Genomic DNA, 26,974 nt, shown 5'->3' with positions numbered 1-26,974 from the left:
AGACGGAAGACAGCTTGGCGGGCTACGTTTCCTCGTCGGCCGCCTACACAGCGCCGATTCTCGTATGAACAACGTCTTGCTGGGACCGGGCGGGATTCCTTCTTCCTTGCTCCAACACGCGCGCATCGTACAAAAGTTACAAAAAAGAGAGAATTGGTATAACATCTAGGCAACAGTTCCTTTTTTTCATTCTTACTAGATCCTCTGCTTAACTTATAAATGTAGAAACCTGACTTAGACGGTGTGTACTTTTGCGCATTTTTCATCGAGTCATACATTTGTTCGTAACATAATATTCTATTAAGAGTGTATAATATACTTTACATTAAATGATTACAGTAGTAAGTGGTTTGTTCCAGTTGATCTTTAGCAACTTGACAATTGGACATTTAAAAGCAACTACCTTCAACACGTTTACTAAAATTAAGGCTTCCGCTATTTGCAAATCACAAATTCAGCGACTCCATGTTTGCTTTTACATTAAGGAGTCATATTTACAACCGTTACACTAAAACTAACAGGCTAACCGACTAAAAGCCTTTAAACACCTTCTGATTGTCACAGGCTGACAAACATAGGAGATACATGACCATTCTTTGTGTATTTTATTTGTAATTACTTATCGATTAAGAACAAATAGGGCACACACAAAATAAAATTCAAGAGCTTCTTTACCTCTAATTTCATTAGCAGATTTGAGCCATGTGCGGCTCGTGGTCATGCCGTTTATTGCTCGTCAACTTGTTTTTATGGTTCTTTCGCCTCTTTCTTATTCAATTTTTTGGAGCCACTAAGTTACTGGTTTGCTTGCCTGTAAGGGGCAGCAGCAGCTCTTACCAATAAGTGCACTATCGTACTGTTTCTGGAGCGACCGTTAGTATTTCCGTGTCGTCGTCTGTCGGGAGTTTAGTCGGAGACGGAGCGTCAGTGAGGCGAGGACAGCAAGTGCTTGCCGACTGCTGGCCACATACATAAACTGTTGGAGCGGGAACGTCAGCCGGTTGGTCGTTCGGTTGGTCGTCTCATCAGACGACGTGTGTTTGGTCGCCGACCGCTTAGGGAAACTCTTTGTGTGTGACTGGTCATTTCTCCTTGTTGTTCCACGGCTATTGGTTTTAGGATTGTCAGGAGTTCTTGGTGCATGTGTTTACGTGGAATTGTGTGTTGCTTCTGTGATTCCCGCTGAGCAGATGAACGCGGTCTGCGTACTGGTGTGAGACAGTTGGTCGGTTGCGACGGAGCAGCGAGGAAGTCTCCACGGCAGGAGGTCAGGCCGGGGCTGCTGGTGGCGTGCACGTGTGGTCAGAGTTGTGTGGCACTAGCTGTGAGAGCTGCGAAGTTCGTTGCCCACCAAACCTGCATACTGAAGTTGAGTAATCAGTGAACCTGTTGTGAAATCTTAACTGCTGTGACGTCTCTTCGTTGATTAATGGTTGTTGCTTCATAGATTGTTCCCACAAGCAGCAACGTGATGGTGTGCTGGAGTCGGCGAAATTTTGTAGCCGTCTTCCTGTATGATGTTTAACTTTTGAAACGATCATAATTTATAAGTGAAGTGCACTAGCAGTGTCTTCTGTCTTTGGCCGTTAACGGTCCAGTTTTCCAGCAGTGTGTTTTCCTCACCATGTTGATGCTGTCCAGCACGGCGTGTAGTTTGGCATCTTGATGCTGTTCCCTCTTTTTCTTTGAGTGGTTATTTTGCCTTGACTGAGTTTGAATGAAAATTATTAAGACATAATCTTGCTGCAATCCTCGTCCTCGTAGATATTTTGGTTGTTGTGTCGTTGGTTGGGTGGAAGGGAATTGATTAGGTTGTTAGTTGGTTCTTCAGCCGTCACTAGGTCGTGCGGCCTCCGGATCATTTTATCTTATGTTTGGCTGCCTGTCTCACCTAAATAGTTTTTTAGAGTTTCCTCCCCAGGCCGACTCTTGGAACACTTCTGAGCACCATTGTTCTGTTCTTTGTGATGCTGATTTTATTTTGTCACGTGTACTGTGCCAGGCCTTCAGCTGTGTATTAATTTTGTCTGTTCTATGTTCAGTATGAGGCCTTCAGCTGAACCTAATGTGAAGTATTTTAAGATTAGGCCTTCAGTCATGTTTTATTTAAAATTCTTTTTTGCTCTGTATTTAGGCCTTCAGCTGCGTTTGTTTTAAAATTTGTGGCTTTCAGCTGTAATGTGTAAATTCCTGTCTGTAAGGTTTCTCTTTAATTCTCTTTAATTCCTAAAACGGCCCTCAGCTGTACTGTGTAAATGCTTATCAAAGGGTTGTCTTCAATTAGTTTGAATAATTGTTTGGGTCTTCAGCCATTAAGATATATCATGTTTTCTGAAGATGGTTTTCTGTTGGATTGTGTAAATGCTTGTCTTTAAAGGTTGCCTTTCATTACATTGAAATATTATTGGGCTTTCAGCCGAGGAATTAATTCAAATTTTCATTAATATGGCTTTTAGCCAAAATTGGTGAATGTTTGCCTTTTAAAGAATTTCCACTCTTGAGCTGAAATATTATTCAGGCCTTTATCCGAGAAGATATTTTAATTTTACTTAAGGCCTTCAGCCATTTGTCTACATTCTTGTGCCTTAAAAGGAATTATTTAAGGATATTTTCATTTTACTAAAGTAAGGCCTTCAACCGTTTCTCTAAATCCCTGTGTTTTAAAAGGAATTATTTAAACCTTATTATTGAGAAGTTACTTCAGCCCTTAGCCATGAATTGATCCTTGTTGCTTTAAAGAGAAAACTGTGCATTGTGTTTTCGATGAGTAAAGTTCTGTGGTCTTGTGTAACAAACAATAACTGATCTTGGCCCCTTTTCACAACCAGATCTGCTCTGTCCTGCGATACCGGATTCCAACATTATTTTACCAGTTGCAGAGAGATGGTACACAACACGTTGGACAATGGAAAAACATGCTGTTGACATCAACCCATGGATTATATCATGCATTAGGTTCAAGTAAAGGTAACATTTAGGATTGGTTCTTTATCGAAAAGGAAACCCTCTTTAATTAACCTTCACCACAATTCTTCTTTACAGACCACTCTACCTTACCTCTTGACATGGACTAATTGCTCCATACTAGATTATATTAGAACAATTACAATCCCAAGCAATAGATCCTTCAAAGACTGATCACTCCCTTCTCCCTAGGACAATTACACTGATTTAAACACTGACAGTGGCATGTTTCGAATTTCCCAAATATTTTGCATGGAAAAGTCCACTAAGGACTCCCCTTGATGACACCCAAACGCACACGAATGGGCGAATCTGTTAAATTACAACTTAACAATGAAGAGCTTAATTATAAAGATTTAGGTACCATCAGTCTCCACCTTTACTCACGCCCTGGGACTACTTCCTTTGAATATTCTTCTCAGGATACTGATTAACATTGAAATCTATTGTATATATTTATTTTCCAGTCACTTCGCTAGTAGTTATTGTCATCCTGTTACATCAAGGTTATTAAAAGTTTATGAGAACGTGGTAACAAAGAGCGCACACATAAATTCACACAACACATACAAATAATCAAGAATGACTTAGCACATCTGACGTAAATCTCACTTAAAGGGCATTAGAAATTAATTTTATACATTACCAGTTCAGGTTATCTGATCACTTTGGTATATCATACCATTCCTTTTACCTTTATTTTATCATCTGTTCACTTCTACTTCGCTCCTGTGGTTCTTCTCTTATTCATGTTTTTGCAGCATATGACACACACTCTTACTGTCTCTGGAACGTATTACAAAGCTTACTCTATTCCTGGAACTCCCTCACAATCTTGCAAAAGCCTTTCATCTCATCTCAACTAAATGCTCTGGGATCCTTGATCCATTAAACCGCGGTCCTATCGGCGCAACCACCATCGTGCCAGTAGCTGTCCCTCATATCCAGTGAACTGAGAACAGTCACCTCATGGAACTTTTGCAATAGTTCATCAAACATTTGAGGCCGATCGGTTTCTGTTTCGATGATAGTATTCAGTTGCCTCGAATCGACGACAAGTCTCACTGACCGGTCTCTCTTGGGAACACACATTAAGGGGTTATTATAAGAATTTACAAAATGTTCAATTAATCCTTGTTGTAACATGAAATCGATCTCCCCAGATACATTCTCTATGTTGGCAAGTTGTTCTATCCACGACTGCATAAAAAACGGCTTATGTGGCTTTACCTGGAACTTTTAAGTAAAATTTTTGAGAGTGTCAGCATGCCCTGAAACTCTCTCCCGTTACTCTGCAAAATCGCCTATAATTCTTGAACCTTTCGATAATTTCGTCACTGTTTCCACTCACACTAACTCGCACTCTAAGTCAACCTGCCTTTGATAACCGTATTCCCATTGATGGTCGCATTCCACAGTTAAATTAAAGGATGCCATCGCGCTTTCATTGACATTTACCGATTCGTAAAAACTCAAGTGCACTTTCCCCGCACCAGTTACTACTGTAGCGAAACCACTGCATATGTTTAGCGTAGCTTGGTATTTTCTCAAAAAATCCAAGCCTAAAATGGCTTTGACTGTCAATTTTGACACGATCAAGAACACTACCCTCATCATCTGCCCTTTACATTTGAAATCGATCTGGCTCTGATGCATGCCCTCGACATACTTTCCTTGTACTGCTCCAAGGACTTTGTTTCTCTGTGGCGTCAAAGTCGGCCATCTCCTCTCTCCCCCACAGCAACTGTAAACATTCTCCGTCAAAACTGTCACTTGTCTGCCTCAGTCTAATACACAAGGTATGATAACGTTATTTACAAGTAAACTTACAATGGGTAGTTTAAACACTTGTAGTTCTCCGTTTTCTTCCAATAATACTTCTCTCATTTCGCCATAATCTACATACAAATCTATGCTACTATTTAAAGGATGACTACACTCAGGAGTTCGACTTCTGAGTCATCTTGCTTCACGGGAATCATGGTCACTTCATGTATTATGACGTGGGTCAGCTGATCGTATTTTATATCAGCCGGTGGTGACTCCGTTCCCATAGGAATTCCTCCAGTACTGATTAAGACCACGATTACCTCGCGTTTGCAAAGCCTCTACCATGACAGTTATTAAAATGTCGGTACGGCACGTAATTTGTTCCTCGGTTCCTTTGCTCTCGTTTATAATTGTGATAACGCATTTCGTCATCCCTTCTCACTTCTTTACGTCCATTGTGGCCAATCTCTTCCCCTAATTCTTGCAAAAGTTGCTGGAACGCCACAACATCATGCATACTTCAACCTGCTATTGTAATTTCTCACCGCAGTTTCGGAGGTAACTTCGTGAGACATATCCTGATCAATTCAGGATCTGAATATGGTGCATCCAAATACTGGTTATCCTTAATTATCTAGCGAAAGTAATGAACTGGGTTCCTTTCCGGTCTATTTTGACAGTTTTCTTTCATCAGAATATTTTGTTTTATCCAATCTAGTATGCCTCTCGACTAAATCTCGTTCAGAAAGGCCCGAGAGAAATCTTTGTACATGACACAGTCGTGAACTGCAATCTGCATCCGTGCACCCGCCTCATCTCGCAAGTGGTTACACACAAAGCGTATTTTCATGGTGTCTCCCCATGAAACTGGCAATGTATTTTCAAATTGTAGTAAGCAAACACAGGGGTGCTGTTGGTTGTTGGATTCTGGAAAGAGCGAGTGACTTAAGACAGACAGGAAACGCCGCCTGCATCCTTCCTCATTCATGTCTGCTGATTCAATAAGTCCTCCTGGGGCTGATGCCTCAAGAGATCTATTATTACATAATTCTCTAATTTCTTCTGATACAGTACGGCGTCTTTTATCGGCAGTACCTACTTCACTGTCGCTCCGCGAAGTGGCCACACTGTTCCTTTGCACATTATCCAGTTTCATTAGTTCTGCTAAATTATCCCGAGACCTCCGATTAACGGCTTCCTAAGCTTGCTTAAATCGTAGGAGTGATTGCATCTATTGGATATCAGTAATCTCTGTTGGCTGTGTCCGATGTGATTCTGCATCTACTTGCAATGTGATTTTCTCGACTTCTCTGGCTAAATCATCTATCCTACCTACAACTTTGCCAGTCTGATTCTCTTGTTGCGCCACCTGCTTACAAACTTCTTCCAGCAGTTCCGTCTGTTCACTACAGATTTCATTTATTACGTCTTTGATTAGATTTCCGACAGTCACTCCGTTCTCCTTAGCCAACATGTCTTGTTCAAGTGCAGCTAGTTCAACCTCTATCCGTTCAGTAAGGTCAGATACGTTTTCCTGAATTTCGCTTACCTCACTTTGCATAGCGTCAGTTGGCACAAGATTTTTCGCAATTATGGCTTCGATTCGGCAGGGAACCTCTTCAGATGGTGCACCGATTACGTTCTCCTGATCCTTTAACTTCTTGCGAAGCAATTGTTTTTGATTATTCAAGTATTTCTTTATTTCGGTCTCCAATGCTTTAAACGCAGTACTTTGCTCGTCAAAGCGTTTATTTTGCTCGTCAAAACGAGTATTAAACGCGGTACTTTGCTCGTCAAAGCGAGTTTTAAGCCTGTCATTCCCTTCGATTAGTTTACTCAGAGTTAAACTAAGCCAATATGGAGTTTTACTGCTGGGATTCGCGCCCTGTTCTCCGGTGGTATCCGCGCTGGCTGCAGCCGAGCAGCGGTCATTTGCCTCCGCCTACTCTTGGACGGCCTCACATAACAGAACCCCCGCCCCATCTGTGAAGGCCCATTCATTGTCCGGCAGCGTGGGCGCGATACCTGCCGCCGCTCCCTCGCAAACACGGCCCTCATAGCCCACTTCAAGGTTAGGTTTGCTCGCTGTTGTCTGCTCAGACACTTAACGCAACTCACCCGAATTTTCTTCCGCCATATTGATACAACCTTTCATCCATGATCTACTGATTACACTCATGCCACTTAACCAATTCTAGACCCCCGTAAAAACACTCTGTGGAATACAATGCACTCAACTATTGGTATCAAAATATTTCCCGCCAAAATTAATCCCTTAATTGAATACAAAATAAAAATTATCCCCCAAATTTTTACAGCAACGCAAGGATGAGTATCTATAGACAGCAACGCCGAAGATCATGGCCACAGATAAATGCACAACTAAATTCCTGTAAAGAGCAACAATTAGTAAAGGAATGTTTCTGTCTGCTTCTCTAAACGATGCCTAGCAATCGCTAAATAGTCCTGGCAGCGGTCGCCATATGAAAGGTTAGCTTCTCCTTTGTTATCGTTTTTCTCTCAATCTATGCTAGAGCGCGCCAGTTGGGTGTGTGCCAAGGCCACTGATATACACGCTTCTTACCCACTTGGTTCAATGCTTGGAAGGATTCATTGAAAAGAGACCAGCCCGAGGTTAGTATCTGATTGATTAGCTGATTATTATATTAATATTTCGCATGGGATAACGTGGTGGAGAGCTCAAGCAACCAAATGGGCAACTAATTAGTTACTGCGCTATAACATGATCTATATTCTCCATCCTGGTTAATTTTCATTTCCGCCAGATTACCATGACTTAAATTTAGTACCAACATTGTTCTCTACACAGCATGGGGGTGTTATAATCAGTCACTGAATCCATGAAATTATACACATGACTTTTTTTATTATTTGCCCAGGAACATTACAGATTTTTTAACCATCTCTTCAACTCACCACTTAAGTTAACAATTATTTAGCACTGAAGATACGCATATTAACAGAAATCTATTCAACACTTTCTCGCACAGAAAATGCTTATACTATCAGAAGTCTGGTCTCGTTAGTTAGTATTGTGCACTGGGAAAGGGGAGGGATCTACATTGCTGGATCTGTGGTCCGTCTGCTTTGACAGTGATTGAAATTCGCACCCCATGTTACTACTTGGACTGAATCGTTATGAATTAAAGATCCGTGCTTCGGATCCTCAGTGGTTACTCTCTCTAATACTTCTCAGCAGTGTTCCTTGTAGTCAAAATTATAGCAAAGATTTTTGGCAGGGAAACGGGGGAACAAAGCAGACACAAACATCTCTCGTTACACACACAAAAAAAAAGATTTAAAACTAAAACATCCTACAAAATTTGGCACACGCAAATTAAGTGTACAGAACGCGCAAGCATCCTTGCGAGGTGCCTGGGCTACTTCTTCCATTCGTTTAGTTGTGTTCGTAACCGCGATATTACCTTGAGTTTTTAAGAACGCTAGGGATTTTGAGTGGGCTTGTGTCACAAGTCGCAAGCGCCCTGCGAATTGAGAAGTTGCTTTTGCGATTTTCGTTGCTCCTGCTGCTGCCGTTTTGGCTAGGCCTGCTACTTTTTGTGCAACCATTGACATTTGTTTTACTTCTCCACATTCTTTCTTTATTGTTAGTAATTCCTCACGAATTTCCCCTATGTGCAAAATGATTGCCTGAGTGTCCCTCTTACGCTGTTCGTCACCTTCTTCCTTCTCCTTCTTACGGTGTTTCTCACCTTCTTCCTTCTCCTTCTTACGTTGTTCGTCAGATTCTTCTTTCACTGATCGCAGGAAGCTCATTATTGGGTTAATGTCATCTTTTAGATCCTCATCACCCATGGGCTATGTAACTCTGGACACCTGGGCACTAGAGCTCTGACATGATCGAGTTAGCCTCTGTCTACTCTCGTTCGTTTGACTATAAACTTCTGCTACCGTCTCGACCTGCGTGCCTGTCTCTGTTTCATCCTCTACCTCACTATCACAATCACGGCCGCGACGTTGCTCTAAGATCGCGTCCAAATCACCTTCCTCATCAATGATCCTGTCGCCCTGTCCTGCCAAAAATGTGCCCATCTCATCTCCGAACCTATCCCCGTCAGTAACCTGCCCGTTATCCATTAAGCCTCTCGTGGTCATTCATGAAAAACTAATTTATCTAAAATGCACAATAAAATTAATCTACTCCCTACAGTTTTACACATAGACATAAAATTTCAACAACGCCGTTCCAACGCTGTAATCACATGCACGATTTGTTGTCGTACAGAAACCGCACACAAACCCGACAAAGTGTGATATGGTACAAACACTACATCAAAGAACCACAAAAAAACAATGAACAAACAAAAAAATATGTACACTGAAAACAAAAAACTTTAATCATGCGCCGCTACTTAAAAACTAAACGCGGAACTACCAGAAAAAAACTTGGGTATTAATTATTAAAAAGAATTAAGTAAATAAAAACTTTCAATGTTCCTACTGAGAATACTGCTGCTTATCAGCGATTCACAGGAAAGATCCGAACCTAAGGGTTGCCATTTTATGCGAGGTGCCGGGGCTAGCAGTGTACTTAACACTAAACTCTTCTAGAATCTTCATATGGAAATGATGCTCTAAGCCCAACTTTTCTAACTTCGACTTTTGCTGTTGCACATGGATTAAGAAGAAAGGCGAACTGACTGTAATCTACCCAGCAAGTGGAGTAATAAAGAGTTTGGCATCTGCAATAATTTAATTTGATATAAATTAATTTGATAAAGTTTCATTAATGTAGCGAGTAATGAAATGGTTGCTCTACCGATCTGTAGAATGAAAGTTCTGCCCAAATTACAATTTAATTTATTATGACTAAACTCAAAATGATAAAGAAAACACTTGAAACATTTACAACACGTCAAACTGGATACTAAAATAAATGCTGAGAAGGTGAATTTGTCCATAACTAGCTTGTGACATTTATGAGCAAGTGGTATGTGGAGCCAATTCCTTGCAATTCAAATCTTAAGAGAAACACCCAGCCAACCCAACATTAATTGCTGCTACAGTAGTGAGAACTCAGACAATGGACACCGAAGACAGAACCACGTTAGAAAAGACGAACAGGCACGCTCTGCTAAGCAAAATTCCCTAATCTGCCGGTGCTGCGGACATACATTATCAAGCTGTCTTCTTAACTGCAAGGACACGATCTGGCGTACCGGAGGCGATGGCTAGTTGTTTTGACGTCCCGTCGTGGTGATGATAATGTCGCGAGTATAGTCCGAAACAAATTATCCTGGTCTGGTTGTTCCACACTAAAGACTTCCTAGCAATACAAATGCGCCTCTGACGGAGACGAATAAGGCTCAGCACGCAATCACTGACGGTACAGTGATTGATTTTAACAAGCGATGTCACACAGTAACTCCGACACAGTCAACTTTAGCCAAAACTGCTCAAGACGGACAACACAGGCCGCTTGTACGCCGAACGCTCTATTGACAACTGTACTCAGAAAGTTACATTGAAATGAAAACTTCAGCAACTTCCTCAAACAGTTACAATTAAAGGAAAGTATATTAGGCAGCCAAAGGTAGGCAGGCTGTCCAGAGCAGCGAGAGCTCAATCTTGTAACCTACCTCGACCGAAAGACGAGACTCGACTCTACCAAGAGCACCCGTACAATCCGAACACAGAACATTACCGCCCCCACCACAGTGACGGTGGTTGAATGTGCCTATCAGCAACTCGAAAACCGGTGGACAATTCCACTCTATAGCTGGAGCACTACTATTCCACCAATGGAGATACTTGGCGCCAGTTTCTGCGCCGATTTTGCTATGTCACGGAGCTATCCCCTGGGCAAGACAATCATCGTTATGATTTTGCAGAAAACGAGGGAATTCGACCGCTAAGACTGCCTGGGAACACAAGTCATTCCCACGCCTTGCTGGTAGCCCGTCAGAAAGTGTTTTCATTAAGTTTATGCAAAGTAACGGATTCTCTAAACCCAGCCGCTCCTTCAGGCCCCTGTGGGTGTGTCGTCCCCGCTCTTATGACAATGTCGGCGTCTGGACAGCATCCACTCGCCATAACCCTTTCAATATCAGCAGAATCTGCCTGTCACCAGACCATCCGGGTGACGAGAGATGCTGTGTGGGATGTCCGCATGTGAAGGAACAGCAATTATACATATGTTCTGACTTCTCAATATTAGCCTTGTAATGAGCATACTCAGCTATACTTCCCCAAATCAAATTACTCAGAGTAAGATATAAATATGAGAGGGGGCAAGTCACTGTGTGCATCGTAAAGGCATGCCAACTCTCAGCCTCACCTTAACTATTTTCAAGACGAACTGATAGCATTCTGCAGGTGTAATTCGATACAACGTTGGTGATCGACAGCAACGACGAAATTTTTGTACTCACCCCACTGCTCTTTTTTGTTTTTCAGTTTATGCAATTATTCACATGCACAACCTATTATTTACCAACTAGTTAGGATGTGGAGTATTGGTTAGGCTGCCGCTTGCAAATGGGGGTTAGTCATGAATCAGGAGATCCATGCACAAAATTTATGAATTTGTTAAGAAAATTACATCACACCCTTAGAGCCTTAAGTAACTCAAACAGAACACACGTATATCCCAGCAGGTTTCACAAGAAACCCTCATTTAATTTCTCATCAGCATTTACTACCACGTGTTCAGTGGAACTATATGATTTTTGATATTATTGCTGCTCTCATGTGCTGAAGGCACTAACTGATTGCATTACTACAAATGGCTAACGTAAGCCCCCCATTTTCATTCCTGGAAAAGAAAGCCTAACTGGAAAAACTAATTATTTTCAGGCAAAATTTCTCAAAAAAAAATGAATGGCCATAACGGCATGCCAACTACTTCCATCCCGAAAAAAAGCGGATTAATATAATAAATTACACCTCATCCCACAAAGAAACTGGTGGCCAAGACGGAGATCACCCTATATTCCGTCTGCTCAATTCAACAGCTTCCCTGAGAGTGACCCAGTCATGGTGACTGTCTGCGGCCGTTCTCTTCCCCCTGGAGGGGAGGGGAGCCTGTGACCAACCCCGAACTACCCCTGGCAAAGAGGTGCATCATAGCTGCTTTTACCTCAAATTTATGTTAGCACTAACCAACCTACAGAGTGAGTACTGCATTGCTAGTACAAGCAGACGAACTATTAATAAGAACTCAAAGTTAATTAACCCAAGACAACGTAGAGGGATTAAGAAAAGGAAGTCATTTAGGTAATTACGACATAAGTAAACAGGTACATTTCTTCACTCGAGTTATAACACTTCTTAAATGTGGAAAAAAACGATGAAAGTATCTCAAACATCTATAGCATTCAATATAATGCGACGGAACAAGCTAATTATTTTGTGAGATGGAACAAGCTGTTCCCTCTCAAAGGGTTGTGGGAGAATATGGGCTTTGTAGTAGGAAAAAGAGAAGAGAAAGTCTAACTGATTTCCTAAATAAATTTTTGATGGAAATAGCGAGTACTCTGTTCAAAACCACAAGAAGGGGAGGTACACTTGGTAAACATCAGGAGATGCGAGAAAAGGCAGAGATTTCAAAATAGGATATTGTATTGTAAAGAGTATCCACTGGCAGATATAGACTCAGTTTTCAAATTAGTATTGAAGAACAGTAGGCTGAAGTTGAAGAGACTAGCAAGGAGTCAATGCACAAAGAAGTGGGATACAGAAATACTAATGAATGAAGAGATAAGTGTCAAGATCTCTGGACTATAGTGCGATAATGAATAGCTCAGTAGGCAGCTAAGTTGAAGAGAAATGCACATCTCTCATAAAGGTATTAAAGGAGTTAAAAAAAACCTTTATTACAATGAAGGTAACTGTGAAGATATCATGACTAACACTTGAAATACTTCTGGAGATCAAAGAAAGAAGTACAAAAATAATCAGGGAAGTTCAGGAATACAGAAACAAAAGATGCTTAGGAATGAAATAAATAGCAATTGTAGTGAAGCTAAGGGGAAATGATAAAACGAAAAACGTGAAGAAATCGAAAAAGAACTGATTGGCGGAAGGACTGATTCACCACATATAAAGGGCAAAACAGTACTCAGTCATCAGAAACATGAACTATACGATGCATACATACAATTGCTGGAGTGAGTAAGGGAAGCACAGAGCCAGGACTAATCTGAGCTTAAGAGGGCCGGTGGGGGCGTGGGGAACGGGGGGGGGGGGGGGGCAAACCTACGACGAGCCATGTCACATTATCGCTCAGTTATGATCGAGCCGTTATTCGGCTGTTGTCAAAGATTTAAACTATATGACGCAAGTATATAATTACTAGACAGAGTAACAGAAGAGAACACTCACAGAGTGTGATAGAGATGGATGTCTGTGAAGACTGAAGGCCTGGAAGTAATTGTGGTCAGCCTCAGAGAGCTTGCTGCTGCGAGGCTAGTCATCCTTCTGTGCACCCAAAGCTTGTGCTCTGTCTTTAATGACCGCGCTGTCAACAAGTGGTCATGGGCATGGGGTGCCATTACTGATATGGCTTGCCTCATGTGCGTAGCGGACGTAGAGCAGATGCTATGGAACAAGGACACTAGGGTAATTAGAGCAAATTCTCAAAAACAAATACGCAGGTATGTAACGCGTGCCACACCACTGCAGTTAAACCCATTGGAGTAAGAGCAGAGGGAATACCGGTATAGACACAACACCAGTCGAATAGTACAGTTAAGAAACAATAATAAAAATTGACGTCTATAAAAGGACAATGAGAGACAATTCCTTACACATGTTGGCACTCATTCTGCGTTTAATTTCATGTCTTACTACATGTAACAGATCGTTACTTGACGGATACAAGCTATAACGTGATTGCTGCATTACAACAATGCTGCCTCTCCTCACTCCAAGAAGTAAACGATAAATTTATTTCATTTGCTTATAGTTTGAGGAAGCGGATAATGACGAGTTTGATTAAGAATAGTGGTTGTTAGTGGATCACAAACTGTAATTTAGTACCGAATCCATTCATCACTTCACTTTCAAACACACTCGGGACTAGCAATATTCACATACCATCACACGACATTGATCGTTTCGCGGTGAAACGTTAACAGCAATCAGAGCACGGTACGGATGATTATACTGTAAACAAATAAGCATGTACATCCGAGCAATGGCAGCACGCACATCCTCTGAAATCCACTGCCCGTCTAGCACTCTACTCGATCGCCAGGCTAAGCGTTCACACCAAGCGACAACAATCAGTGCTATTGAAAGCATTGTCTTCTGGCAACGATTACCTTGGAATCCTGGACTCCACTAAAGCGGCGATAGACGTTTTGAAATAATATACACCCTTTGAAGAAGCATATCGATAAGTTTACAGCCAAATATCACAAAGAATGACAAATATATTGACGTGAGAAGATATAATATTTTGCATGGAAATTTCACTTTGAAATTAACTAATAAAGAAGGGCTCAAGTAAGTAGGAGAGACAAATCAGATCAATAATACCTAACATTAAATTAAAAGACGCAGGAAGTATTTGCTTAATGGATATCATCAAATGAAAATGTAGCTTTAAAGCATAATTAGATGATCTTAATTAAAAAGCATATCATACGATATCCAAGAGAATGTCGGTGACAAAAGACGAAAAATACGAATATTTACAACAGATGCCCATGACAAAGAACATCAATAACTATCATGAATATCATTATTAATTAACAGGGATGTTTTTAGTTCACAGTCTCAAACTTATTTTGCTCAAAAAACGAATGTATATTTTAATTTAAAAAAGCTAGTTTTCAAAATAATACGTAAATATTAACTAATGACCTGTTCACCAATTGCAACTGAATATCTCTTTCAGAAGAAAGTAAATAACCACAGTCTATATTTTATACAGCATTCAATAAGCAAAGTGTACTGTAAATAACAAAATTTATAACGAGTTGAATGAGTATTCTGATTTGTCTTGTTATGGTAGAAAGAAGTCAACATAGTAAAAGAATGAAAGTAATCACATCATCAATAGAACATATAAACAAAATATATAAATTTTCCAACTCAAATACTCAAACGTTAATAACTAATAAATTCGGAAAGAAAACAGAAATGGGCAGAGCTATGGTTGTGGCATGCAGTTTACAGGCCTATTTATATATAAATACCTTAGAAACGGAAACGTCCAAATTTTGCACTAACTTACTTTATTATAATCACTCACTGCACTTATGAGTACATTGAATTGTAAAGAACTTCAAAGACAATGTAAATTCGTCATACAAAATTGAAGATTCACGTCGTCCCTCCAGTCCACGGGCAGCTCCCATGTTGCCTGCTGTGGGAAGATGATTCGACAAGTGATCTGCGCAACGCAGTTAAGTGTGCCATCTGCTTCGAGCATCGTTGACTGGAACGCCGCATGGCGAAATCTACACCAGCTGTTGATCTTACGTCTATTGACGTAGCACTGCTCCCATGAATCAGTTGTCTGCACTCATGAACTTATGGTGACGTAGCGTCGCACTCTGGCACCTTACAAATACAGAGAGAGAACAGATGGCAGAATCACACCTAATCAAAATAGTCACGGAAAACAGTTTAAAACTGTACAACGTCGATAAACACGTAAATAGACACACATTCATGAAAACACAAATAAATCCCTAAGCAAGTCAAAGTTCTGATAACCATTACCATTTTTATCACCTGAAAGAACGCATGAAATTTCTTCGTATTCCACTTTCTGTCGCTTTTTCTCTTCTTCACAAAGTGAGCGTACAATCACCTTATTTTTTATAATGTCACGCTGTTCTTTTGAGTTACTGTTCTACCTGAATTTCTTCTGAAGATTGGTTGTGAAACCCCAATCGCAATTCTTCGCATGTTCGATGTGTCTTAATTTTTTTTTTTTTTTTTTTGTCATCAGTCTACTGACTGGTTTGATGCGGCTCGCCACAAATTCCTTTCCTGTGCTAACCTCTTCATCTCAGAGTAGCACTTGCAACCTACGTCCTCAATTATTTGCTTGATGTATTCCAATCCCTGTCTTCCTCTACAGTTTTTGCCCTCTACAGCTCCCTCTAGTACCATGGAAGTCATTCCCTCATGTCTTAGCAGATGTCCTATCATCCTGTCACTTCTCATTATCAGTGTTTTCCACATATTCATTTCCTCTCCGATTCTGCGTAGAACCTCCTCATTCCTTACCTTATCAGTCCACCTAATTTTCAACATTCGTCTACAGCACCACATCTCAAATGCTTCGATTCTCTTCTGTTCCAGTTTTCCCACAGTCCATGTTTCACTACCATACAATGCTGTACTCCAGACGTACATCCTCAGAAAATTCTTCCTCAAATTAAGGCCGGTATTTGATATTAGTAGACTTCTCTTGGCCAGAAATGCCTTTTTTGCCATAGCGAGTCTGCTTTTGATGTCCTCCTTGCTCCGTCTGTCATTGGTTATTTTACTGCCTAGGTAGCAGAATTCCTTAACTTCATTGACTTCGTGACCATCAGTCCTGATGTTAAGTTTCTTGCTGTTCTCATTTCTACTACTTCTCATTACCTTCGTCTTTCTACGATTTACTCTCAAACCATACTGTGTACTCATTAGACTGTTCATTCCGTTCAGCAGAGCATTTAATTCTTCTTCACTTTCACTCAGGATAGCAGTGTCTTCAGCGAATCGTATCATTGATATCCTTTCACCTTGTATTTTAATTCCACTCCTGAACCTTTCTTTTATTTCCATCATTGCATCCTCGATGTACAGATTGAAGAGTAGGGGCGAAAGGCTACAGCCTTGTCTTACACCCTTCTTAATACGAGCACTTCGTTCTTGATCGTCCACTCTTATTATTCCCTCTTGGTTGTTGTAAATATTGTATATGACCCGTCTCTCCCTATAGCTTACTCGTGCTTTTTTCAGAATCTCGAACAGCTTGCACCATTTTATATTGTCGAACGCTTTTTCCAGGTCGACAAATCCTATGAAAGTGTCTTGATCTTTCTTTAGCCTCGCTTCCATTATTAGCCGTAACGTCAGAATTGCCTCTCTCGTCCCTTTACTTTTCTTAAAGCCAAACTGATCGTCACCTAGCGCATTCTCAATTTTCTTTTCCCTTCTTCTGTATATTATTCTTGTAAGCAGCTTCGATGCATGAGCTCTTAAGCTGATTGTGTGATAATTCACGCACTTGTCAGCTCTTGCCGTCTTCGTAATTGTGTGGATGATGCTTTTCCGAGGGTCAGATGGTATATCGCCAGACTCATATATTCTGCACACCAACGTGAATAGTCGTTTTGTTGTCACTTCCCCCAATGATTTTAGAAATTCTGATGGAATGTTATCTATCCCTTCTGCCTTATTTGACCGTAAGTCCTCCAAAGCTCTTTTAAATTCCGATTCTAATACTGGATCCCCTATCTCTTCTAAATCGACTCCTGTTTCCTCTTCTATCACATCAGACAAATCTTCACCCTCATAGAGGCTTTCAATGTATTCTTTTCACCTATCTGCTCTCTCCTCTGCATTTAACTGTGGAATTCCCGTTGCACTCTTAATGTTACCACCGTTGCTTTTAATGTCACCAAAGGTTGTTTTGACTTTCCTGTATGCTGAGTCTGTCCTTCCGACAATCATATCTTTTTCGATGTCTTCACATTTTTCCTGCAGCCATTTCGTCTTAGCTTCCCTGCACTTCCTATTTATTTCATTCCTCAGCGCCTTGTACTTCTGTATTCCTGAATTTCCCGGAACATGTTTGTACTTCCACCTTTCATCAATCAACTGAAGTATTTCTTCTGTTACCCATGGTTTCTTCGCAGCTACCTTCTTTGTACGTATGTTTTCCTTCCCAACTTTTGTGATGGCCCTTTTTAGAGATGTCCATTCCTCTTCAACTGTACTGCCTACTGCGCTATTCCTTATTGCTGTATCTATAGCGTTAGAGAACTTCAAACGTATCTCGTCATTCCTTAGTACTTCTGTATCCCACTTCTTTGCGTATTTATTCTTCCTGACTAATGTCTTGAACTTCAGCCTACTCTTCATCACTACTATATTGTGATCTGAGTCTATATCTGCTCCTGGGCACGCCTTACAATCCAGTATCTGATTTCGGAATCTCTGTCTGACCATGATGTAATCTAATTGAAATCTTCCCGTATCTCCCGGCCTTTTCCAAGTATACCTCGTCCTCTTGTGATTCTTGAACAGGGTATTCGCTATTACTAGCTGAAACTTGTTACAGAACTCAATTAGTCTTTCTCCTCTTTCATTCCTTGTCCCAAGCCCATATTCTCCTGTAACCTTTTCTTCTACTCCTTCCCCTACAACTGCATTCCAGTCGCCCATGACTATTAGATTTTCGTCCCCCTTTACATACTGCATTACCCTTTCAATATCCTCATACACTTTCTCTATCTGTTCATCTTCAGCTTGCGACGTCGGCATGTATACCTGAACTATCGTTGTCGGTGTTGGTCTGCTGTCGTTTCTGATTAGAACAACCCGGTCACTGAACTGTTCACTATAGGCTGCTGGAGAGAGGAAGGAGTGTACTTTATTTATTTCTGCACAATCCATTTAGGGACGGACTTGACATTTGTTAAACTGATACAAAACACTCACCCTGACGTGCTTGAGGTCGCAGTAAATAGTCTACACACCTGGAAACTGCTTGTAAACAGTGTAGTACACTGATGTGCAGAGACGCAAACAACTCGTAAATTACCGAAATAATGCAGTACACAGCAACTACTCGTTGTTGTTGTTGTGGTCTTCAGTCCTGAGACTGGTTTGATGCAGCTCTCCATGCTACCCTATCCTGTGCAAGTGTCAATATCAAAATAGCGTCATAGCGAGAAGTTCAAATTTTGGAGGGAAGATGGTTTGATGCAGCTCTCCATGCTACCCTATCGTGTGCAAGTTTCTTCATATCCTAGTACCTACTGCAACCTACACCCTTCTGAACCTGTTTTGTGTATTCATCTCTTGGTCTCCCTCTACGATTTTTACCCTCCACGCTGCCCTCCAATGCTAAATTTGTGAGCCCTTTATGCCTCACAACATGTCCTACCAATCGGTCCCTTCTTCTTGTCAAGTTGTGCCATAAACTCCTCTTCTCCCCAATCCTATTCAATACCTCCTAATTAGTTATGTGATCTACCCATCTAATCTTCAGCATTCTTCTGTAGCGCCACATTTCGAAAACTTCTATTCTCTTCTTGTCCAAACTATTTATCGTCCATGTTTCACTTCCATACATGGCTACACTCCATACAAATACTTTCAGAAACGACTTTCTGCCACTTAAATCTGTACTCGATGTTAACAAATTTCTCTTCTTCAGAAACGCTTTCCTTGCCATTGCCAGTCTACATTTTATATCCTCTCTACTTCGACCCCAAATAGCAAAACTCCTTTACTATTTTAAGTGTCTCATTTCCTAATCTAATTCCCTCAGAATCACCCGACTTAATTCGACTACATTCCATTATCCTCGTTTTGCTTTTGTTTATGTTCATCTTATACACTCCTTTCAAGACACTGTCCATTCCGTTCAACTGCTCTTCCAAGTCCTTTGCTGTGTCTGACAGAATTACAATGTCATCGTCGAACCTCAAAATTTTTATTTCTTCTCCGTGGATTTAATACCTACTCCGAATTTTTCTTTTGTTTTATTTACTGCTTGCTCAATATACAGATTGAATAACATCGGGGAGAGGCTACAACCCTGTCTCACTCCCCTCCCAACCACTGCTTCCCTTTCATACCCCTCGACTCTTGTAGCTGCCATCTGGTTTCTGTACAAATTGTAAATAGCCTTTCGCTCCCTGTATTTTATCCCTGCCACCTTTAGAATTTGAAAGAGAGTATTCCTGTCAACATTGTCAAAAGCTTTCTCTAAGTCTACAAATGCTAGAAACGTAGGTTTTCCTTTCCTTAATCTATTTTCTAAGATAAGTCGTAAGGTCAGTATTGCCTCACGTGATCCAATATTTCTACGGAATCTAAACTACTCGTAATGTATGTATAACGCTAAGCAAGTACTCACAACGCTTAAATACCCGAAAATAATGCAGTGCACAAACACTCAGGGCATGTAAAAAACGCAACGTATCACGAACTGTTCCAAAGCAGCACGGCTTTGCAGGACCAGCCGGACGCGTGCCATCGTCGTCACGCCGCTTCCGACGGCAGGTGAAAGTCGCGGCTGTAGTTAGGGTTCTTCGAGTCTTATACTGACGTCACATATCAATCTAAATAAGCGCCATGTCATCCTCTGGGTCGCGCGAGCGTATTTTTCATTGCTCGCGCGAAGCCTCTCTCTACCTGTGGATACTGATGTCACAGGTCGCGCTATAGAAATCTGTTCCAGAATAACATCGACTGCTTTCTCCCTCACGATCCTAATGGGACAGCCTGTCTATTACTTACTATCCCCCTCTCTGAATTGGTAAAGTGTAACAGAAATAGTTAACCATCGCTTTTGTTGAAGCTGTCGTGACGTCTCAGCTTGTCTGAATGGAAATTCTTGTCCTAACAAGACCTGTTAACGAAAATAGCCCAGAATAACACCGATTGCATTCTTCTTGATCGTCCTACAGAGTCGTCACGTGTTACCCCTCCTAGAAATCGTAATAGCCTGCTGTCAACATACGCCTCAGAAACGGTAAACTTCTCACTGCTAAAAACCATCATCATGTATGTGCACGCTTGTAAAAGCACCCTTAATCTAAAAAAGCACTCTTGTTACTTAGGGAGAGAGAGACAATGGTTGCATGAAGCACTTCCAGAAATAGTGACGTGCGATAAAAACTAAATGGCTGTATATTCAAATTAAGCTCTCCCATTAATTGCCTCAGTCTACATACGAGGTGCATTCAAGTTCTAAGGCCTCCGATTTTTTTTTCTCCGGACTGGAAAGGGATAGAAACATGCGCATTGTTTTAAAATGAGGCAGCGTTCATTGTCAATACGTCCCAGAGGTGGCAGCACCGTACGGCAGATGGAATTTTCCCACCAGCGGCGAGAATGAGAACTGTTTTAAATACTTAAAATGGCGACGTTTTCCTTACTTGAACAGTGTGCAATCATTCGTTTTCTGAATTTGCGTGGTGTGAAACCAATTGAAATTCATCGACAGTTGAAGGAGACATGTGGTGATGGAGTTATGGATGTGTCGAAAGTGCGTTCGTGGGTGCGACAGTTTAACGAAGGCAGAACATCGTGTGACAACAAACCGAAACAACCTCAGGCCCGCACAAGCCGGTCTGACGACATGATCGAGAAAGTGGAGAGAATTGTTTTGGGGGATCGCCGAATGACTGTTGAACAGATCGCCTCCAGAGTTGGCATTTCTGTGGGTTCTGTGCACACAATCCTGCATGACCTGAAAATGCGAAAAGTGTCATCCTTGTGGGTGCCACGAATGCTGACGGACGTCCACATGGCTGCCCGTGTGGCATGTTGCCAAGCAATGTTGACACGCAACTACAGCATAAATGGGACTTTCTTTTCGTCGGTTGTGACAATGGATGGGATGTGGATGCCATTTTTCAATCCAGAAACAAAGCGCCACTCAGCTCAATGGAAGCACACAGATTCACCGCCACCAAAAAAATTTCGGGTAACCGCCAGTGCTGAAAAAATGATGGTGTCCATGTTCTGGGACAGCGAGGGCGTAATCCTTACTCACTGCGTTCCAAAGGACACTACGGTAACAGGTGCATCCTACGGAAATGTTTTGAAGAACAAATTCCTTCCTGCACTGCAACAAAAACGTCATGGAAGGGCTGTGCGTGTGCTGTTTCACCAAGACAACGCACCCGCACATCGAGCTAACGTTACACAGCAGTTTCTTCGTGATAACAACTTTGAAGTGATTCCTCATGCCCCCTACTTACCTGACCTGGCTTCTAGTGACTTTTGGCTTTTTCCAACATTGAAAGACACTCTCCGTGGCCGCACATTCACCAGCCCTGTTACTATTGCCTCAGCGATTTTCCAGTGGTCGAAACAGACTCCTAAAGAAGCCTTCGCTGCTGCCATGGAATCATGGCGTCAGCGTTGTGAAAAATGTGTACGTCTGCAGGGCGATTACGTCGAGAGGTAACGCCAGTTTCATCGATTTCGGGTCAGTAATTAACTAGAAAAAAAATCTGAGGCCTTAGAACTTGAATGCACCTCGTATAAGCCCACAACCAACCTGCATCGTCCTCAGTCCGCTGCTGTCCGCCTTGTTGTGCATTCTGTGTGTTTACTTGATCTCTTCTCTCTGCAATATGTAGAAAAAAAGCTGCAGAAATGCTTGAGTTTAGAGGCAAGAGGCTTAGAGTTCTGGAGACAGTATTACCAAGTGAGTAAATAATTTCAATTTTGAGTGCTAATTTTCGTCTGTATGTTAAATTCGCCTTATTAATTCTGTCGTCTTGTTATAGTACAACTATAGGATTTTGTCTTGGAGTGTGAGGAGAGACAGGAGGGAGCTGGACTTTGGCAGACTCTCGAAGTCCAGCTTCCTGTGTTGGGTTCACAGCCAGAATTGCTTTGTGAGTATAATTTTCATTTTAATTTGTAATATAGTGGCAATTCAAAATTGTCTTATTTCATACTTTTTTTTTGTTCCTCTACCTCACTTGAAGCAAATGCAAATTGAGCTGGAGGCAGACCTGGGGGCTGAAAGCGACTATCTACTGCAGCAGCAGCAACGCTATGTGGAACATCCTCCAGATGTGAACAACCGACAACACCACTCACGTAAGTGTAGAAAAAAATATCCATCTGTGATCTTCGTGTAACTCGACATTCAAAATAAATAAAATTATGTCTCGTCCTGTTACATAAACAGCTCTAGAGGGGTTAGATTTGTTGGACAGGCAGCTGGAGACTGTTTAGCAGATGCCAGAACAAACAGCCTCCGGCAAATAGTGAGATGCCGAAGCAACATACTTCTAAGTTGAGAAAAAAATTAACGTGCCTGTAGTAGTAGCGTTAATAGACAGGAAGTATTTTTCTGTAAGAAATCGGTATATATATCTTGTTTGTTGTTGTTGTAGACGAGAGAGACCAATTGCGAGATTCTGACGAGGACAGGCCAAGGCGCTCTGGCTTGGCTCTATTAGATGATGATTATGATGACTTTTTTGAGGGTGCGATGGAGTCACCCGATCAGGTGTTAATGCCCTGGAGCCAGAGCAACAAGGATAATTACTCACTCTGCTTATAAACTTGTGATCGTCAGAATTCTTTCTTTCATTGCACCAGCAGTGGTAAGCAGTGGGCTTAACTTTTTTTTAATTTTATCTCTTCTTCCACAGCTGTCGCATCTCCACAACCTCAAGACGGTGTGGTGCACATACCGGTGGCGGCTAAACCGTCTTCTTCACCATAGCCGTGCCCGTAACACACGCCTCGCCTACAAGGGCGCAGCTACTCGCTGTGCGGGAAGCCGTCATCGCTGCCGCCGCAGCCACAGCACCGCCGCTCTGGCGTCCACGGGCCAGGCAACGAACCACCACCCCTCGAGTTACCGGGTCGGGTCTACAACAGCATCGGGAGCCATCGCCACAGCCTGGCTGATCCCATCGCGCTGATCCAGTAACGCCGCAACATCCTCCTCCATCAACATCATCACAATCATCGTATACACCTTGGCGGAATCGTCGTAAACGTAAGGTATGTGTGCCTCGCCACACACTGACTTGCTCCTCCCGAGCTCCATCATCAATGCGGTGGCTTCAGAATAGTATTAATACTAATATAGATGATCATGTGGCTGGTGGCAGTTCTCTTTCCCATCCTTTTAGTGAAGGACATCAGGTCAGTGATACCATACCGCAGTTAGAATACTCGGTGATTACAGATGCTTTTGAGGAACGAATCTCGTTCACGAGCATCGAGACCCCCGCAGGAGGGTACCGTGACCCTGTTGGTTTTCTAAGGGGGAGCCCCCTGTCGTCGAAACGGACCTCTTTAAGGTAGTCCATGATCCGCGGTATCCTGTCATTAAAATCAATACGGTGCTTTGCATCGAATTGTCGTACCCCCCAAAGTTGAGTCTGGTGCTGAAGAGACGACACTATTATCTTTGGGGGTGAAATGGCGTGATAACACAGAGCACATCAATCGCCAAGTGGTTTCGTAAATCCGCATTGAGTGCTCTACTGGCCTGGTTTTCTGAGATGGAGGCCAGAGGGTAAGCTGAAGCACTCGGCCGAATACTACACAAGGACATCCATACACAAGTCTATGATCCGGTAAATGGAGGGTCTAGCTGTATCAAGCTTCCTAAAGATGTAGCTAATAATGAGCATCTATTAATGTCGACAATAGAAAGGATCAGGCTCGTTTTGCATGGTCAAACTTGTCTTGCGAAAGAAAGTACGATTGAAGGGATCATCCTGAGCGTCCGAGTACATACCACTTAGGTGCTAATATTCGTCGGTGTTATAAGTTTAATGGTATCGATATCCCTGTCAAGATCCAGAACATTGAGGCTCAGAATACCGGCATATCGGTTCATGTTTATGGCCTGCAGAAGGAAAGCAAGTCAGATGAGCAAGACAAGCATATTGTCGTTGGCCCCCTCCATTTCTCAAAATTTTCCAGTGAGCATGACCTGCATGTAAACAAGCTGCACTTCTCTGAAGGCGATAATTATCACTATGTTTGGATCAATAACATGCCCCAACACCTTTAGAGCCAATTGTCGAAGATAGAACATAAAAAGCATATTTGCCTAAGGTGCCTCAATTATTTCTCCTCAGACAAGTTATTAGCCGCGCATCTAGTAGACTGTGCTTCCAAGGACCTCGTACATGTTATTATGCTTACTGACGAAAACAAATTCTTAAAGTTCAATAATGCTCACTATCAGGAACGATGCCCATTTGTACTGTATGCCGACTTTGAATGCCTCCTCGCTCCTGCGACCCGCTGTGAAGGTGGTCCTACATCCTCACATACCACCTTCACAGAAAAACACATACCATATGGGGCAACGTACCAAACTGTATCGTCATATGTCATATGTCCAGTCTTAACCACACAAAACCTATGTCGGGGATAATACTGCGGTTTGGCTGTTTACTGAGCTCGAAAATTTTCATGGGCGGTTGATAAGCTTTACAGCATCAGCGTGCCCAAGATCATATCGAAGGAGAATGAAGATTTGTATAATAACACGGTTGATTGTCATATTTTCGGGCTGCCGTTAGACAGAAAAGCGGAAACTCCTCGTAGGAACCACTGTCATTTTATGGGGAACTTCTGTGGGTCAGCTCACAATATGTGCAATTTGAAGTACCAGCTACCAAGACACACACACGTTTTCTACCACAATTTAAGTGGGTATGACGCTCATTTTCTTGTTTAGCACTTGGCTGATTTTGGCTTGGAGTACAATCAGGTCAGTGTCGTACCTGAGAGCGACGAGAAATTCATTTCATTCTTCAGACGAATGAAGCCGAAATTACGCTCCGTTTCCTTGATACGCTATGTTTAATGCAGGTGTCACTCCAGAAACTCGTTGAAACTATACTTCTAGTGTAGATTTATAAAACAAATTCCTACCACTATTAGTGTTGTAGCGTGTAAGTTAAGAGTATTTCTGCATAGGAATATCAGAGTCAATGTATACCTCAAGGACACTATACTGTACGTCAAAAACTACATTGTACCTTAAGAATTATATTGTACCTCAAGAACTATATTGTATTTGTGTGAACTGAATAAACCAAGAAAAAAATTAGTCACCGTACGTCTTTGATGTTGGTGTTGTCGCTGTTATTTACAAAAAACCCTATCCCCTATATCATTATTTATGTATATGTATATAAAGGTTGTGTATGTCTCAAACGACATTAGTTTTGCTGAAGATGAGTGCTATTAAGGAGGTGAAGTTTAAGAGGGAAGAAAAATAAATATTACATGGGATTACAACTATCATGCAGCACGAATTGCATTATAGGAGCAGGAGGCATGTGACCGTGTCCGTTTCCAAATATATATAGCAGACAGGTTGAAAATTATATGTCCTGTACTTGAAAAAAAACACAGACATAACATGTGGTTAACACTGTACACTGTCAAAGCGGAAAGAGAGTTGGAAAAAAAGAAATGAACACAGAGGTTGTGAGGTAAAAATTCATTTATTTCTTATCCAATTAAAAGTAATTTTACACATTCATAAGCAGAAACAGCAACACTATTTTCAAACCTCTTCTTCTTCTTGAGTCGAAGGAGAGAAGGACACCTGTACAGTTCCAGTTCTTGAATATCATCAAACTTAAGGATTCCACGCATTCATGAGATTTCTCCTTCCCCTTCGCGTAGTTGATGGTATCCATGTGATCCAATAATTTAAGTGCAGGCACCATATCTCTATAGCATGTACCAGGATAATCCCAGTGAATTCCATGGTAGAAATGTTTTAACCACTTAGCACTCTTCCGTGTCTTAGCACACTTCATATATTTGAAAGACCTCAGTGATGCTCTGAATGCTGAGAATGTCTCTATTATTCTCGCATCTTGTGCGTACACTACGAATGCAACATTTTTATATATGTACTGTCTATGTTCAATCATAGAAACCCTGAGCGTCTGCAGTGATTGATGTTCACGCCTTGAGATGCCACTGTGAAATGATCTGGGTATGGTGCAGCACCTGTTCATTTATACAGCTCGTCGCACAACACTGGTGAGCAGACAGTAGTTGACCACACGGTCATGTGGAACTAGAGCATATGCGGCAGTGTGTTCTGGGAAATTTGTCGAAGATTCAAATTCCATTCGCACATATATAGGTCCTAAATTATCTCGTGCTGTTTCCAACAGTCTATTATGGTGATCGGTGAAAGCTCCTTGAACTTCTGTGGACTGAGTAGGCACCCTCCTGCTTCTCCTTCAGCAATTTTATAGTAAGAAGCACGAAACCTTGCATACATGTCATACGCTAGACTGAACACATTTTCATTCCACTGCCGGTGTAAATTGTCATATGGGTAGAATTCTGAATTCAGGTAGAGTTTGGCATTACTTAACTTGCAGTTCTCGAACACGATGGAATCGTTTGCTATATTACCTCTTCTATGAGTCTGAAACGCAAGTGTGATGAATCGAGGTATCTCTAGCTGCGAAGAGGTTTTAATAGACCATGTTTGTGTGCTCGCAGTCGGTAACACTAGGTACTCGAAAACCTCCTACGAGCGAAG

This window comes from Schistocerca cancellata, chromosome 7 (assembly GCF_023864275.1).
Source record: "Schistocerca cancellata isolate TAMUIC-IGC-003103 chromosome 7, iqSchCanc2.1, whole genome shotgun sequence".
NCBI classification, from domain to species: Eukaryota; Metazoa; Arthropoda; class Insecta; order Orthoptera; family Acrididae; genus Schistocerca; species Schistocerca cancellata.
This window is presented reverse-complemented; position numbering follows the sequence as displayed.